This window comes from Hyperolius riggenbachi, chromosome 7 (assembly GCF_040937935.1).
Source record: "Hyperolius riggenbachi isolate aHypRig1 chromosome 7, aHypRig1.pri, whole genome shotgun sequence".
Lineage (NCBI taxonomy): Eukaryota > Metazoa > Chordata > Amphibia > Anura > Hyperoliidae > Hyperolius > Hyperolius riggenbachi.
This window is the reverse complement of record NC_090652.1, coordinates 26362080-26375135: the sequence shown is the minus strand read 5'-3', so window position 1 is coordinate 26375135 and position 13056 is coordinate 26362080. Positions and strand designations below refer to the sequence as shown.

Sequence of the window (13056 nt, the reverse complement as noted above, 5' to 3'; positions counted from 1 at the left end):
TGATATCAGGACAAGCGACGAACGCACTGAAACCCCCAGCGTTGTTTGCGCATTGTATAAAAGTGTGTGCATGTATATGTGTGTGTTTATACATTACCTGTCCTGTGTCGCGGTGCCCGTCTGTCTTCCATATCCGCCGCTCTTCCATTAGCCCTATACACGCCGCCAGTGCATAGCACACAACGCCTGTGTGATGTCACAAATTCGCCACGCAGGCAGCGTGTATGGGGCTATGGAAGAGCGATGGATTCGGAAGACTGACGGGCACAGCAACACATGACAGGTAATGTATAAACGCACATATGTACATTTATATACTAGGGAACAGCACCGAGGTGTGGGGACTCGGCCGATTCATGCTGAAATCGATTGGGAATCGGGCTGCGGTGTATGGGCAGCTGACAGATCTCTCTCTAATCAGATTCCATCAGAGAGAGATTTGTCGCTTGGTGGAATCTGCCCATCATCGCCTGATCTATGGCTGTTTGCCTCAGCATTTGCATATACTGTATGTGCTCTGTTATCTGCACATCAGGTCAGATCAGTGATATGAGCATTGTGGGAGGGATCAGAATCGCAAAAATCTGCAGCGTTCTGCCACATTGGGAAAAATGACTATGGGGCCGCTATGAGACATCTGCAATTCCATATTGCGCCAAGAAAAAGATACAACCTGCATGACTTTTACACACAACGCCTGCCTTTCATACAACCACTTGCTACTGTAAAAAATGCAGAAAATTCACATATCCTGCAGCAAAATGCTTGCAGGAAATTGTCTGTGATTCCCGCAGACACAAGTGTGATCCCTCCCTAATATGAACTCTCTGTCCCTAACAAGAAGTCTCTGTCCCTAATATGAACTATCTGTCCAGAACAAGAAGTCTCTGTCCCTAATATGAAGTCTCTGTCCCTAATAAGAAGTCTCTAGAAGTCTCTGTCCCTAACAAGAAGTCTCTGTCCCTAACAAGAAGTCTCTGTCCCTAACAAAAAGTCTCTGTCCCTAACAAAAAGTCTCTGTCCCTAACAAAAAGTCTCTGTCCCTAACAAAAAGTATCTGTTAGGGGTGGTGCACACCAGAGCGGTTCTGGAGCATTTTTTAAAACGCTTGCAGGGGGAAAACCGCTTGGCTAATGAAAGTGAATGGGCTGGTGCACACCAGAGTGGTTCGTTTTTTCCACAAACGCAAACTCGGGGGCTGCAGCATTTTTTAGATATCTGAGGCGTTTCTGCCTCAATGTTAAAGTATAGGAAAGTGGAAAACCGCTCTGAAAAAATCTAGATCAGAGCGGTTTTCCAGGCGTTTTTGTTACAGAAGCTGTTCAGTAACAATACATGAAATCTGCTACACAAAAACGCCCAAAAAAAACGCTAGGCATGTTTAGAAAACCTCTATCAACATGGCTAGAATCACTCTTAAATCTGCTTCAAAAACCTCTAGCGTTTTGTGGATCTGCTAGAGGTTTTTTTTGTGTGCACTGGGCCTTAGAGGCCTGCATCGGGTTGGGTACCCGCGGATTACCCGAAACGCGCATCGGGTTTGGGTACCCGTTTTGATTTGTATCGGGCTGCGGGTTGGTTGCGGGTACTATATTCACCAGAAAGTGAGTCGCGGGTCTTAAAAATTAGACCCGTGCAGGCCTCAAGTCTCTGTCCCTAACAAGAAGTCTCTGCCTAACAAAAAGTCTCTGTCCCTAACAAGAAGTCTCTGTCCCTAACAAGAAGTCTCTGGGTTGCAGTGATCATGTCAGACCTGCTATTGTGCAGATAAATCGGAAAATAGATAAATAGTTCTGTCAGACACACCCATCAGTGGTAGCAAACAAGGGGATCTCCATCTCTACCTCAGAGACCTACTACTGCCTGCTCACTCCCTGCCACTCTGAACCAAGTTTGCCACCTCATCCCTTTAAACACCAGCACATATGAATTATTCATGCCCTGTGGCTAGTTAGATGCAGTTTAGGCACTGATTATGTGTGGGTAGCCCCAGAACCTGTATAAGTTAGATGCTCTGTATTTAAAGGGATGGCAACCCTGCTCTGAACCACTCAGCCATTGGCATGCAGGGTGGCGAGTGATTGCTCTGTCAGCTAAAGCCATCCCAGCAGTGTTGGGTGAGGAGTGGAGATTGAAGGGCACCTGAAGTGAGAGGGATATGGAGGATGCCATATTTATTTCCTGTTAAAGCGGACCAAAACCAAACATTTTTTTAATTCAAAATATTTAGTTGCACCACTCTGACTCATACAAAGTTAAATCAACACTCCTTCAAGCCTATGAGCATTTCAGTGCATGCTTTTTAACCTTTTCTTTTCATAACTAGAGTTATGCAGGTGGCAGCCATTACTCCTGAGCTTAGTAGGAGGTTTTAGATCATGGGTGTGTTTGTCATCAGCTACCCTCCCTCATAGGGGCGTCGTCTATGTGAAATCTCACACAAGCTGAGATCATATCCCCTGTGACATCATCAGTAGCAGCCTGTGTTTTGTTTTTTATCTCCTCCACCAGTCTGCCGGATTCTGTCCCGGCAATATGAAAGGAAGGGGAGGGGTTCCTCCAATAAATGTAAAATATTTTATATTTGTCATCATACAGCTGATAAAAGGCTGCTATTTATTATTATAAGTTAGAAAATAGATTGTATTTCTGAAATCTTGTATTTTCAATTTGGGTCCACTTTAAACCAGAGATGAACGATTTACACAAAATAAACATATCAGTTGATAGCTTGTAAAGAATAAATGCTCTACCTGATAATTTTGCCGCTCTGGTGTGCCTTTTTTAGTGTTTTTATCCATTATTGCTCCAGGAAAAATCAAATATGGCCGCCGGCTCATATCTCTTCTGCTTCCAGGTTATGAGTTGTTCTGGAGGTGCTGTCTAGGCTATATGAGACTAGGCTGCTATCTAGGCTAAATGCAGCCTTTCATCTGTGTGCTTTCATTTTGGTATGATCTGCCTGTAGGAAGTGTCACTGATAATAACTGCAGTTTCATTCCTATGAGAATCTAGTGCACACAGAGCACACAGGGATCATATTACAGCCACAGAGCTTCTCTCTCAGGAGCAGCAGCCCCTCCCAGTCATCACAGCTCTCAGTATGCAAAGCAGAAGATCTAAGCCAGGAGGGGGAAGGCTTGGGCTTGAAAGGACTCCACAGAAGAGTGACTCAGCTATAATGATTCCAGGTCAAACCTAGACTGAATAGTCGGTGGATTCTTATCACAGTTGTTAATAGACTAATTAAGAAGATAACAATAAAACTAAAAGCAGGGTAGGTGTTTACTGTCATGTTCCCACTGATAAATGTAATAAAATACATGAGGGTGCTTCATCTCTGGTTCTCTTTAAACAATGCCTGTTGCCTGGCAGTCCTGCTGATCTGTTTGGCTGCAGTAGTGTCTGAATCGCACCAGAAACAAGCATGTAGCTAATCCAGTCACACTTCAGTCAGAAACAACTGATCTGCTGCATGCTTGTTCAGGGGCTATGGCTATTTTTAGAATCAGAGGATCAGCAGGACAGCTGGACAATGTGCATGGTTTAAAAGGAAATAAATATGTCAGCCTCCATATATCTCTTGCTTCAGTTGCCCTTTAAGTAGGCAGCTGTAGGATGATGAGGAAGAGGTGAAAATCTATAAATTGATCTTAATTAATAACCCTGGAAACATGAGATCGTATATAACCAGCATCGTAACATAAGTACAAGACAAGTGTGCAGAAAGATGATTGCTGAGCATATGAATCTTCTGAAGCAATAGTTACCAGTCGTGCTTCCATCTACTTGTCTTAAAAGGAACCCAAGGTGTGAGACCTATGGAGGCTGCCATATTTATTTCCTTTTAAACAATACTAGTTGCCTGGCATCCCTGCTGATCTTTCTGATCAGTGGGGTGTAAATCACACACCTAGAACAAGCATGCAGCTAATCTTTTCAGATTTGTCATATACATCTGATCTGCTGCATGCTTGTTCAGGGTCTATGGCTTAAAGTAGAGGCAGAGATAGCCAGGAAATGTGCATAATTAAAAAGGAAATAAACATGTCAGCCTCTGTATCCCACCTCACTCACTCACTCACTCACTCACTCACTCACTCACTCACTCACTCACTCACTCACTCACTCACTCACCTTGAGTTCCATTTAAAGGGGACCTGAACTCAGAACTTCCTCTCTGCTCTAAAAGATACTATCCAACAGCATAGTAAGCTTTAAAGGGAGACATAAGTGTACAAAAAAATGCGTTTAATTAGCCAGGGGCTTCTTGCAGCCCCTCTGGAGTCATCCTGTGCCCAAATCAATCGCACAATATTGTTTCAAGCAACACATATGCAAGATTTGCACACAGCCTAAAGTTAGGAGCGCGGTATACTTTTATCACACTAAGCAATCAATAGTGATTGCTTTAAGGCCCTTTCACACCAGGGTGGTGCGGTAGTTTTACCGCACCTCACCGCTATGCAACAATAGGCTATGGATACTTTCATACTGCCACATTACGGCGTGACGTTTTCGCCGCATCCCTGATGCAGGTCCAAAACTACGTCACCGCGTGGCTTTTTCGGCGATCTGCGTCAGCCCAGAAGTCATGTTAATCTATGGTGACGCCTGGCTTTTAAAACAATTACTGCTGCGACGTCGAGGCGTGCATGCGCAGAAGCGTATTTTTACAATACGCTTCTGTGCATTTACGCATACCCCGAAGTAGTAAGTGGCCGCAAGCGCCTGTCACTTCCTGCTTGGCTGGTGGCCAGAAAGAGAACCCCGCGTCCTGGCGACGCACAGCACCGCTAACGCTGGTTTACAGTGTGAAACCAGCCTCAGGTGACTGTCTACTCGGTGTACAGCCATCTTTTGAGTGCAAAACCCTTGGCCATTTGCTGTTACGTTTCATCACTATGGCTTTCCTTTGGGAGTTCTTTTTTCTTTAACTTTCTATCAGTCATTACTGGAATGAATGAATCTTTGTACAGAGATGTTCAGAAAGCGTCTGATGCCAGGCTGATCAAATGATTAAGGCTGTCAGTGATTTAATCATTTGCTTTTAAATCCTGCTACCCACATCCAATTTTGATTGGCCAATTTTACCACCTCAGCGTAACACGAGGGCCAATAGATTTAGAATACTATGAACAGATTGTGTAGTTAAGCTTTCTTACTACATAGAAGTGGTAAAATTGGCCAATAAAAATTGAATGTGTGTACTAGGCTTAAACCATGATCAGTCCATTGCAATCATCCAGTGTTGTCCTCTAGAAGACCAGTTCTGAAGACAAAAAAACTGAGCGGAGAGGCAATTGATTTGTGCCTCTACTCTTTCCACAGGACAGAACACAGGCTGCTAGGAAGACTTGCCTCCATTGTGTCTGTACAGGGATTGCTGGTAAATTGTTACCCAAAACCATCACAAAAGATTATTTCAGGGTAATAAAAATCCACAGGAGTTGGAAGAACTCACCTGCTGTACTTGTTCGCTCTGCTGTACTTGGGCTGCACTGTACCTACACGTGACATCTCTGTGTCAATATATAACTGCATGGGAGGGGCTGTTAGACTTTGAACCAGGCTGGCAGAGAAAAAAAATGGCACATTGCTGCCAATATACAGTAATTCTACCACCTTCCAATCTGATCTACACTGTCACTACTGCCATTCATACTGGCTTGAAGCTGATGTACTTCATACTTCACTTATGGGCAGATCGACCATGAGCTAGATCGCTCTCTGGTCAAATAGAGATCTACGGTCTGGCCACATGCTGCACATTTCAGCATGAAATCTATTGAAAATTGCCCTAGCGCCACTCCACCCCCCTCCCAGTGTATGTGTCATAACCCCCCCCCCCCCCATGTTATTTACACCCAAGATAAAATTAAACAAATGAAATAAACAATGTTAACTATCCTCCTTCTCCTAAAAATAACTTTTTAAGATATTGTTTTATTGTTTTTGCTCAATGACACATTCATTGAAGTATGTCAGAGCTAAAATCTATGAACTATTGACCCCTTTTACCTCTTTCCTGTTTAGGAGCCATTTTCTGCAAGAAAAGTGTTTTATAGTTGTAATTTCTTATCAGTGAGGGTCACACTGTCTGTAGTCTGACCCAGTCCTGACTCAGACAGGAACTGCCACTTACATACCTATTGTTTAACTCTTTCTGGCAGAGAAAGAAAAAAAAGGAACACAGCATAGTTATTAGTGTGCTTGGCACTGTACATACACACGTCTATCTCATCATGTCACCTCGCTTGTCCTTTAAAGGAGAACTGTAGTAAGAGGTTGTGGTGGGGGTGTCAGGGCATCCTATAGAAAAACAGAAGATAAAAAGGTGGGAGCCCAATAGTGTAGTATGTTAGTGTTGCGGTGAGAAATGGTAAGGAGAAAAATACCAACCACAGGAAGCAGGTGGAGACTATAAACCCAACTCCACTCGGGGAGGTCCTATAAGGACCCGAAGGAGGTCGCTCTCTTGGAAAAACCGGAGACAGGTGTCCACTGTGGTGGTAGCCACTGGTATACTGTCAAATCCCTCGGACAGGGTATGTACGAGGGTGTACAATGCACAATTTATATAAAATCTTCTAAAAACAGTTTAAAAACGAAAAGGGTAACGAGGTGTCTTACCTCAATGACAAAATCTTTATATCATATAAAAGATTTTATTTAGCACAGGAAACATGTTGCAGAATCAATCTCCAGTCTAAGACTATGCATCTTGTGTCATAGTTGGAACAATAATTATGCATACACATACGCTACTTTTTACGCTATTTGATGTTGATGATTTATTTTATTATTTTTGTATTCTTTACACCTTTGTATTTATTTATTTATGCAATGATATATATATATATATATATATATATATATATATATATATATATATATATATTAGTGTTTGATACTGAGGAGTCCTCCTTGCTATTTGTAGGCACTGTTCATTGGCCTGAGGAAGCAGGCTTAGACCCGCGAAACGCGTTGCCTGTGCTAAATAAAAATCTTTTATATGATATAAAGATTTCGTCATTGAAGTAAGACACCTCGTTACCCTTTTTGTTTTTAAGCTGTTTTTAGAAGATTTTATATAACCCAGGGCACCTCTTCTCCCCAAATTGTGTAGTAAGAGGTATATGGAGGCTGCCATATTTATTTCCTTTTAAGCAATACCAGTTGCCTGGTAGCCCTGCTAATCTATGTGGCTGAAGTAGTGGCTGAATCACACCAGAAACAAGCATGCAGCTAATCTTGTCATATCTGTCAAAATTGTCAAATCTGACTTTAGGGGTCTATGGCTGAAAGTATTAGAGGCAGAGGATCAGCAGGATAGCCAGGTAACTGGTATTGCTTAAATGGAAATAAATATGGCAACCTCCATACACCTCTCTCTACAGTTCTCCTTTAAAGGCTCACCTGTCCAATGGTGCGACTCCTAGCCTCCACTGGTGTGTCTGCCATCACTGCATGTGCCGCTACCACAAGACTGAGCGCATGTATTGACATCACAACTATTGATAGTAGCTATTAGTAATCAAAAGTTAAATTAGATAGAGCTGTCCGCAGCAGAGAGGGGGGGTTAACTTACCTATGCCGCCGCCTCTAGCCCATGCGTTCCACTCACAATCCACATAACGCCACTACTTCCTCCTTCCAGGTTTGAAGGAGGAAGTAGTCGAGTTATGTGGACTGCATTGGCTATAGGTGGCGGCATAGGGAGCCGAATGACAGCTCCCCCGGCTGCCGCTAAATACTTTTCCCCCCTGAGTTGTCGCAACTCGGAGGAAGATGGAATTTGGGGTCCAGCAGCCGACGGAGCCCCGAATTACCCTTACGTGCCCTGTGCAGCATCACATTGCTACTATGAGGCGCCTGGTTTAGGTAAATTACGAGTAGCTACTGTCACTTATCACAACACATGCCAGTGTCAAGTGGAACAGGGGCTCGTGGCGGCAGACACTGAAGGCCAGGAGTCGTGCCAACAGACAGGTAAACCTTTAAGAGAGTCTGAAGCCATAAAAAATACCTCTTTTTACTGGCCAGTCTTCTTCAGCAATAAGATCATAGCTGATATGCCGCATCCCCGCGTCAGAACGAGGTATTTATACTCATGAAGTCCCGGGACAAAATTCCACGACTTTCCAGGTCGTGGATTTTGCTGCCCGGGGGAGGCAGAGCTTTGCATTGTAGCTCTCCCTCTGCTCGTGTCAATATCCGCCTTTCCCCTCCCCTCTCAGTCTTCTATCAGAGGGGCGGGGTGAGGCGGAGATCGACTGGAGCAGAGGCAGAGCTACTGTGCACAGCTGTGCCTCTTCCAGGAAACGATGCCAGAATTTTGCCCCGGGGATTTCTGGGGTATAAATACATCGTTCTGCCGCGGGAATGCGGTGCATCAGCTATGATCTTATTGTTTAACATAAACAGCCAGTAAAATGAGGGGTTTTTTTGGCTTCAGACTCTCTTTAACACTGCACACGGGTGGGAAACGACACTTATACACAGTTCGTTGGTCGGCGCGATATTGGGCGCTGTTATAGCCGCACACCTGATGGAGCCCTTGTGACCGAGATTTTTCAGCATACCCGATCAATCCATTCAACTAATTTGGCCCGCAAGTCGATCATGATTGCAGTACTGATTCTATAAAATTATTTAATCGGAAGGTCGATCAGCCCATAATATCGAGTAATGTATGGCCACCCCAAAGAGGACCTGTCACACTCCTGATCATGGGTAACTGAATGGAAAAAAAAATCCCAGCACCCTTAGTGATCACATGACTGGATGCTGGAAGTGATAATCTGATGATCACAGCTAGTGGTCTCTGCCCCGCCCATCACATACAAGCACCCAGTCTATCTCCCTCTGCTGTACACACACCAGCATGCAGCCCCTGTATACATACAGCTACTGTAAAGAGGACCTGTCACACTTGTCATCATCATGTGCAAGTAATATGGAAAAATCCCAGCACTCTCTGATCACATGACTGAATACTGGAAGTGATGATCACAGCTTGTGGTCTCTGCCCCGCCCAGCACCCAGTCTACCTCCTCCTGCTGTACACACACCAGCATGCAGTCCCTCTATCCATACAGCTTTTTTACTGTAAAGAGGACCTGTCACACTTATTATCATCATGTGCAAGTAATTAGAAAAATGTAAAAATACCAGCACCCTCTAATCACGTGACTGGATGCTGGAAGTGATGATCACAGCTGGTAGTCTCTGCCCCTCCCATCACATATCAGCAGCACCCAGTCTACCGCCCCCTGCTGTACACACACCCGCATGCCGCCCCTATATACATACAGCTATAGGAATGATGATTGGACAGACAGAGCACACGCAGCATACATACAGCTCAGCTTAGACCAGGAACCCCAGGATGGAATCAACCACTGCACCAGCGAATGGGGGAGGTATATATCTGCAATCTACACATAATAAAGCAAAAGGGCGCATTTTACAACGCACAAGACAAAACAGCAACCCGAGAATAAACTCTTCACCGGTAAATAGTGTTTTAGTGAGTCTGAGAGCGGGATAATGCCACACCTACCTCCCCCTATCCTGCAGCTGCAGTTGGGAGAGTCCGCTCTATGACGTCAGGAGATGTAGACGCTGTCGAGAGGCATAGGGAAGCCGTAGGCGGGGCTGGGCGGGACAGAGAAACTAGAGCGGGGCTGGGCGGGGATAGAGAAACTGTAGAATTGAGCTGGGCGGGCAGGAAAGCCGTTAGAATGGAGCTGGGCGGGGATAGAGAAGCTGTAGAGTGGGGCTGGGCGGGGTAGGAGCGGGACTGGGCGGAGTAGGGGCGGGGCTGAGCTGTCCCCGCGGTGACCCCTGCTGTGTACAGAGGTTGGTGCGCTCAGCGTGGTCCATCCATGCTTGTACTCAGAGCCAGGACAAGGTCCTCCAGCACCCAAGGCTGAGACACCAAAGTGCGCCCCTCCATCCCTCCCACCCCAGCCGTCACACACTGATTGCTATTAGACTAAGAGGCGCCCCAGGGCACCCAACACCTTAATCCAGGGCCGGGCCGAGGCATAGGCTGGAAAGGCTCCAGCCTCAGGGCGCAGTGTAGGAGGGGGGTGCAAAATTCATTCAGCTGTCATTCCTAATTGTGTTTGAAGCAGAGAGAAATAAGAAAAGGGTATACATGGCAGTGACTGCAAGCCAGATAACTAGATATTAAGGTGTTGGGGAGGTTGTGGCCCTGTGGCACCTCTTAGGCTAATAGCAATCAGTGTGTGAGGCTGGGGTGGGAGGGATGGAGGGGTGCACTTTGGTGTCTCAGCCTTGGGTGCTGGAGGACCTTGTACCTGCTCTGCCTTAATCTCTAGTTATCTGGATTGCAGTCACTGCCATGTATCCCCTTTTCTTATTTCTCTCTGCTTCAAACACAATACGGGAACGATAGCTGAGTGAGTTGTGCGCCCCCTCCTGCACTGCGCCCTGAGGCTGAAGCCTCTCTGCCTCAGCCCGGCCCTGTCCTGCGGTCACATTGCCATGCTCCTGAAAATCCCAATAATAGTAATAGCAGGATTCCTTTGCAATGCACTCAAACCTCCAGACACAACTTGCTATCATTTTTGGAGTATATTGTTTATTTATAATAATAAAAATAAATAACCATCATTAAATGATTAATATTATTTTGAGGATTATGTTTTTTTGCAGAATATTGTTAAGTTATAATAAAATAAATAACATAATTAATTTATTAATATTTAAATTATTATGTTTTCTGAAGAACATTGTTTAGTTATAATAATAAAGTAAATAACCATCATTACTATTATTTTAATTTATTATGTTAATGATTATGTTTTCTATAAAATATTGTTTACTTATAATAATAATAACAAAAACATCCAACATATTTTTTTTTTTTTATAAAGAACCATCATTATATTATTATTTACCGTAATAGCAGGTAGTCCCAAGTTAACAAACAAGATAAAGACTTTAGGTTTGTTCTTAACCTGAATTTGTCCATCAGTCGAAATTCTGTCTCCTGCACCTCCTCTATGCCCCCCTATGCTTCCAGTGTTACCTCTGTTCCCCTGTGTCCCCAGTGTACTGCTGCAAAGCATTATTTTACAAATAAAAAAAAACTGAACTTTGAACTTTTTAAATCGATTTTCTCAAAAACCACAAAGTCTCCTTGAACTTTTTCTTTTACTTGTTCCCACGGAATCACATTTCACGTTTGTATTGGTGGGTAGTTCGTACGTTGGGTATTCGTAAGTCGGGTACTACCTGTTTTTTGTTTCATATAGACTATTGTTAGCTTAGAATAATATTATTGTTTTGACTATAATGTTTTTATATAGTTCATGTACATTTGGCCCCACCCCCTCCCTTGCTGCATGGCCACTCCTGTTTTGTGGCGTGGCACACTGTGTGCACCGCAGATGTGCTTGTGCTTAGTGCCCAGGGGTGCCCCGGATCTTAGAAGATCCTAGCAACTAGAGTGGGGCCGAACCTCCGATTTTAGGTTCGCGAACCGGGTTCGCGAACTTCCGCGTAAGGTTCGGTTCGCGTAAAAGTTCGCGAACCGCAATAGACTTCAATGGGGAGGCGAACTTTGAAAAATAGAAAAAATTATGCTGGCCACAAAAGTGATGGAAAAGATGTTTCAAGGGGTCTAACACCTGGAGGGGGGCATGGCGGAGTGGGATACACGCCAAAAGTCCCTGGGAAAAATCTGGATTTGACGCAAAACAGCGTTTTAAGGGCAGAAATCACATTGAATGCTAAATGACAGGCCTAAAGTGCTTTAAAACATCTTGCATGTGTATACATCAATCAGGTAGTGTAATTAAGGTACTGCTTCACACTGACACACCAAACTCACCGTGTAACGCACCGCAAACAGCTGTTTGTGTAGTGACGGCCGTGCTGGACTGGTGCGCACCATGGCGAGAGTGCAGTTGCGGGTTCACTGAACAGGAATACAGTGGCGGGTTCACTGAACAGAACAGGTATGCAGTGGCGGGTTCACTGAACAGAACAGGTATGCAGTGGTGGGTTCACAGAACAGGTATGCAGTGGCAGGTTCACTGAACAGAACAGGTATACAGTGGCGGGTTCACTGAACAAAACAGGTATGCAGTGGCGGGTTAACTGAACAGGTATACAGTGGCGGGTTCACTGAACAGAACAGGTATGCAGTGGCGGGTTCACTGAACAGAACAGGTATACAGTGGCGGGTTCACAGAACAGGTATGCAGTGGCAGGTTCACTGAACCGGTGTACGATGGCGGGTTCACTGAACACAACAGGTATGCAGTGGTGAGTTCACAGAACAGGTATGCAGTGGCAGGTTCACTGAACAGGTATGCAGTGGTGGGTTCACAGTACAGGTAGGCAGTGGTGGGTTCACAGTACAGGTATGCAGTGGTGGGTTCACAGAACAGGTATGCAGTGGTGGGTTCACTGAACAGGTATGCAGTGGTGGGTTCACTGAACAGGTATGCAGTGGTGGGTTCACAGTACAGGTATGCAGTGGCAGGTTCACTGAACAGGTATGCAGTGGCGGGTTCAATGAACAGGTATGCAGTGGTGGGTTCACAGTACAGGTATGCAGTGGTGGGTTCACTGAACAGGTATGCAGTGGTGGGTTCACTGAACAGGTATGCAGTGGTGGGTTCACTGAACAGGTATGCAGTGGTGGGTTCACAGTACAGGTATGCAGTGGTGGGTTCACTGAACAGGTATGCAGTGGTGGGTTCACTGAACAGGTATGCAGTGGTGGGTTCACTGAACAGGTATGCAGTGGTGGGTTCACAGTACAGGTATGCAGTGGTGGGTTCACAGAACAGGTATGCAGTGGCAGGTTCACTGAACAGGTATACAGGTATCCAGTGGGCTCACTGAACAGAACAGGTATGGTGGGCTCACTGAACAGAACAGGTATGCAGCCAGGAACAAGCTAAGCCTAACTAATCTTTCCCTATGAGAGACAGTCTGCAGCAGCTCGCCCTACTCTCACTAACGCAGGCACACGAGTGAGCTTAATGGCCGCCGCTGCCTGCCTTTTATTAG

At 45.1% G+C, this 13056-nt stretch overlaps 1 protein-coding gene across 4 annotated transcripts in view; it reads right to left on the bottom strand.

Annotated features, from left to right (window-relative positions):
* LOC137524181 (putative methyltransferase DDB_G0268948) overlaps positions 1-9629 on the bottom strand; it is a 28742-nt gene extending 19113 nt beyond the window's left edge. Inside the window, exon 1 of one of the 4 annotated variants that reach the window (XM_068243765.1) lies at positions 9566-9629. The gene's annotated coding sequence lies outside the window, so the exon portion shown is untranslated. Of the gene's footprint in view, positions 1-5464; positions 5495-9315; positions 9335-9364; positions 9441-9565 lie in introns of those variants that run through there. The other 3 variants (XM_068243764.1, XM_068243766.1, XM_068243767.1) reach the window with 3 other exon arrangements.
* Between the last annotated feature and the right edge of the window lie 3427 nt (positions 9630-13056).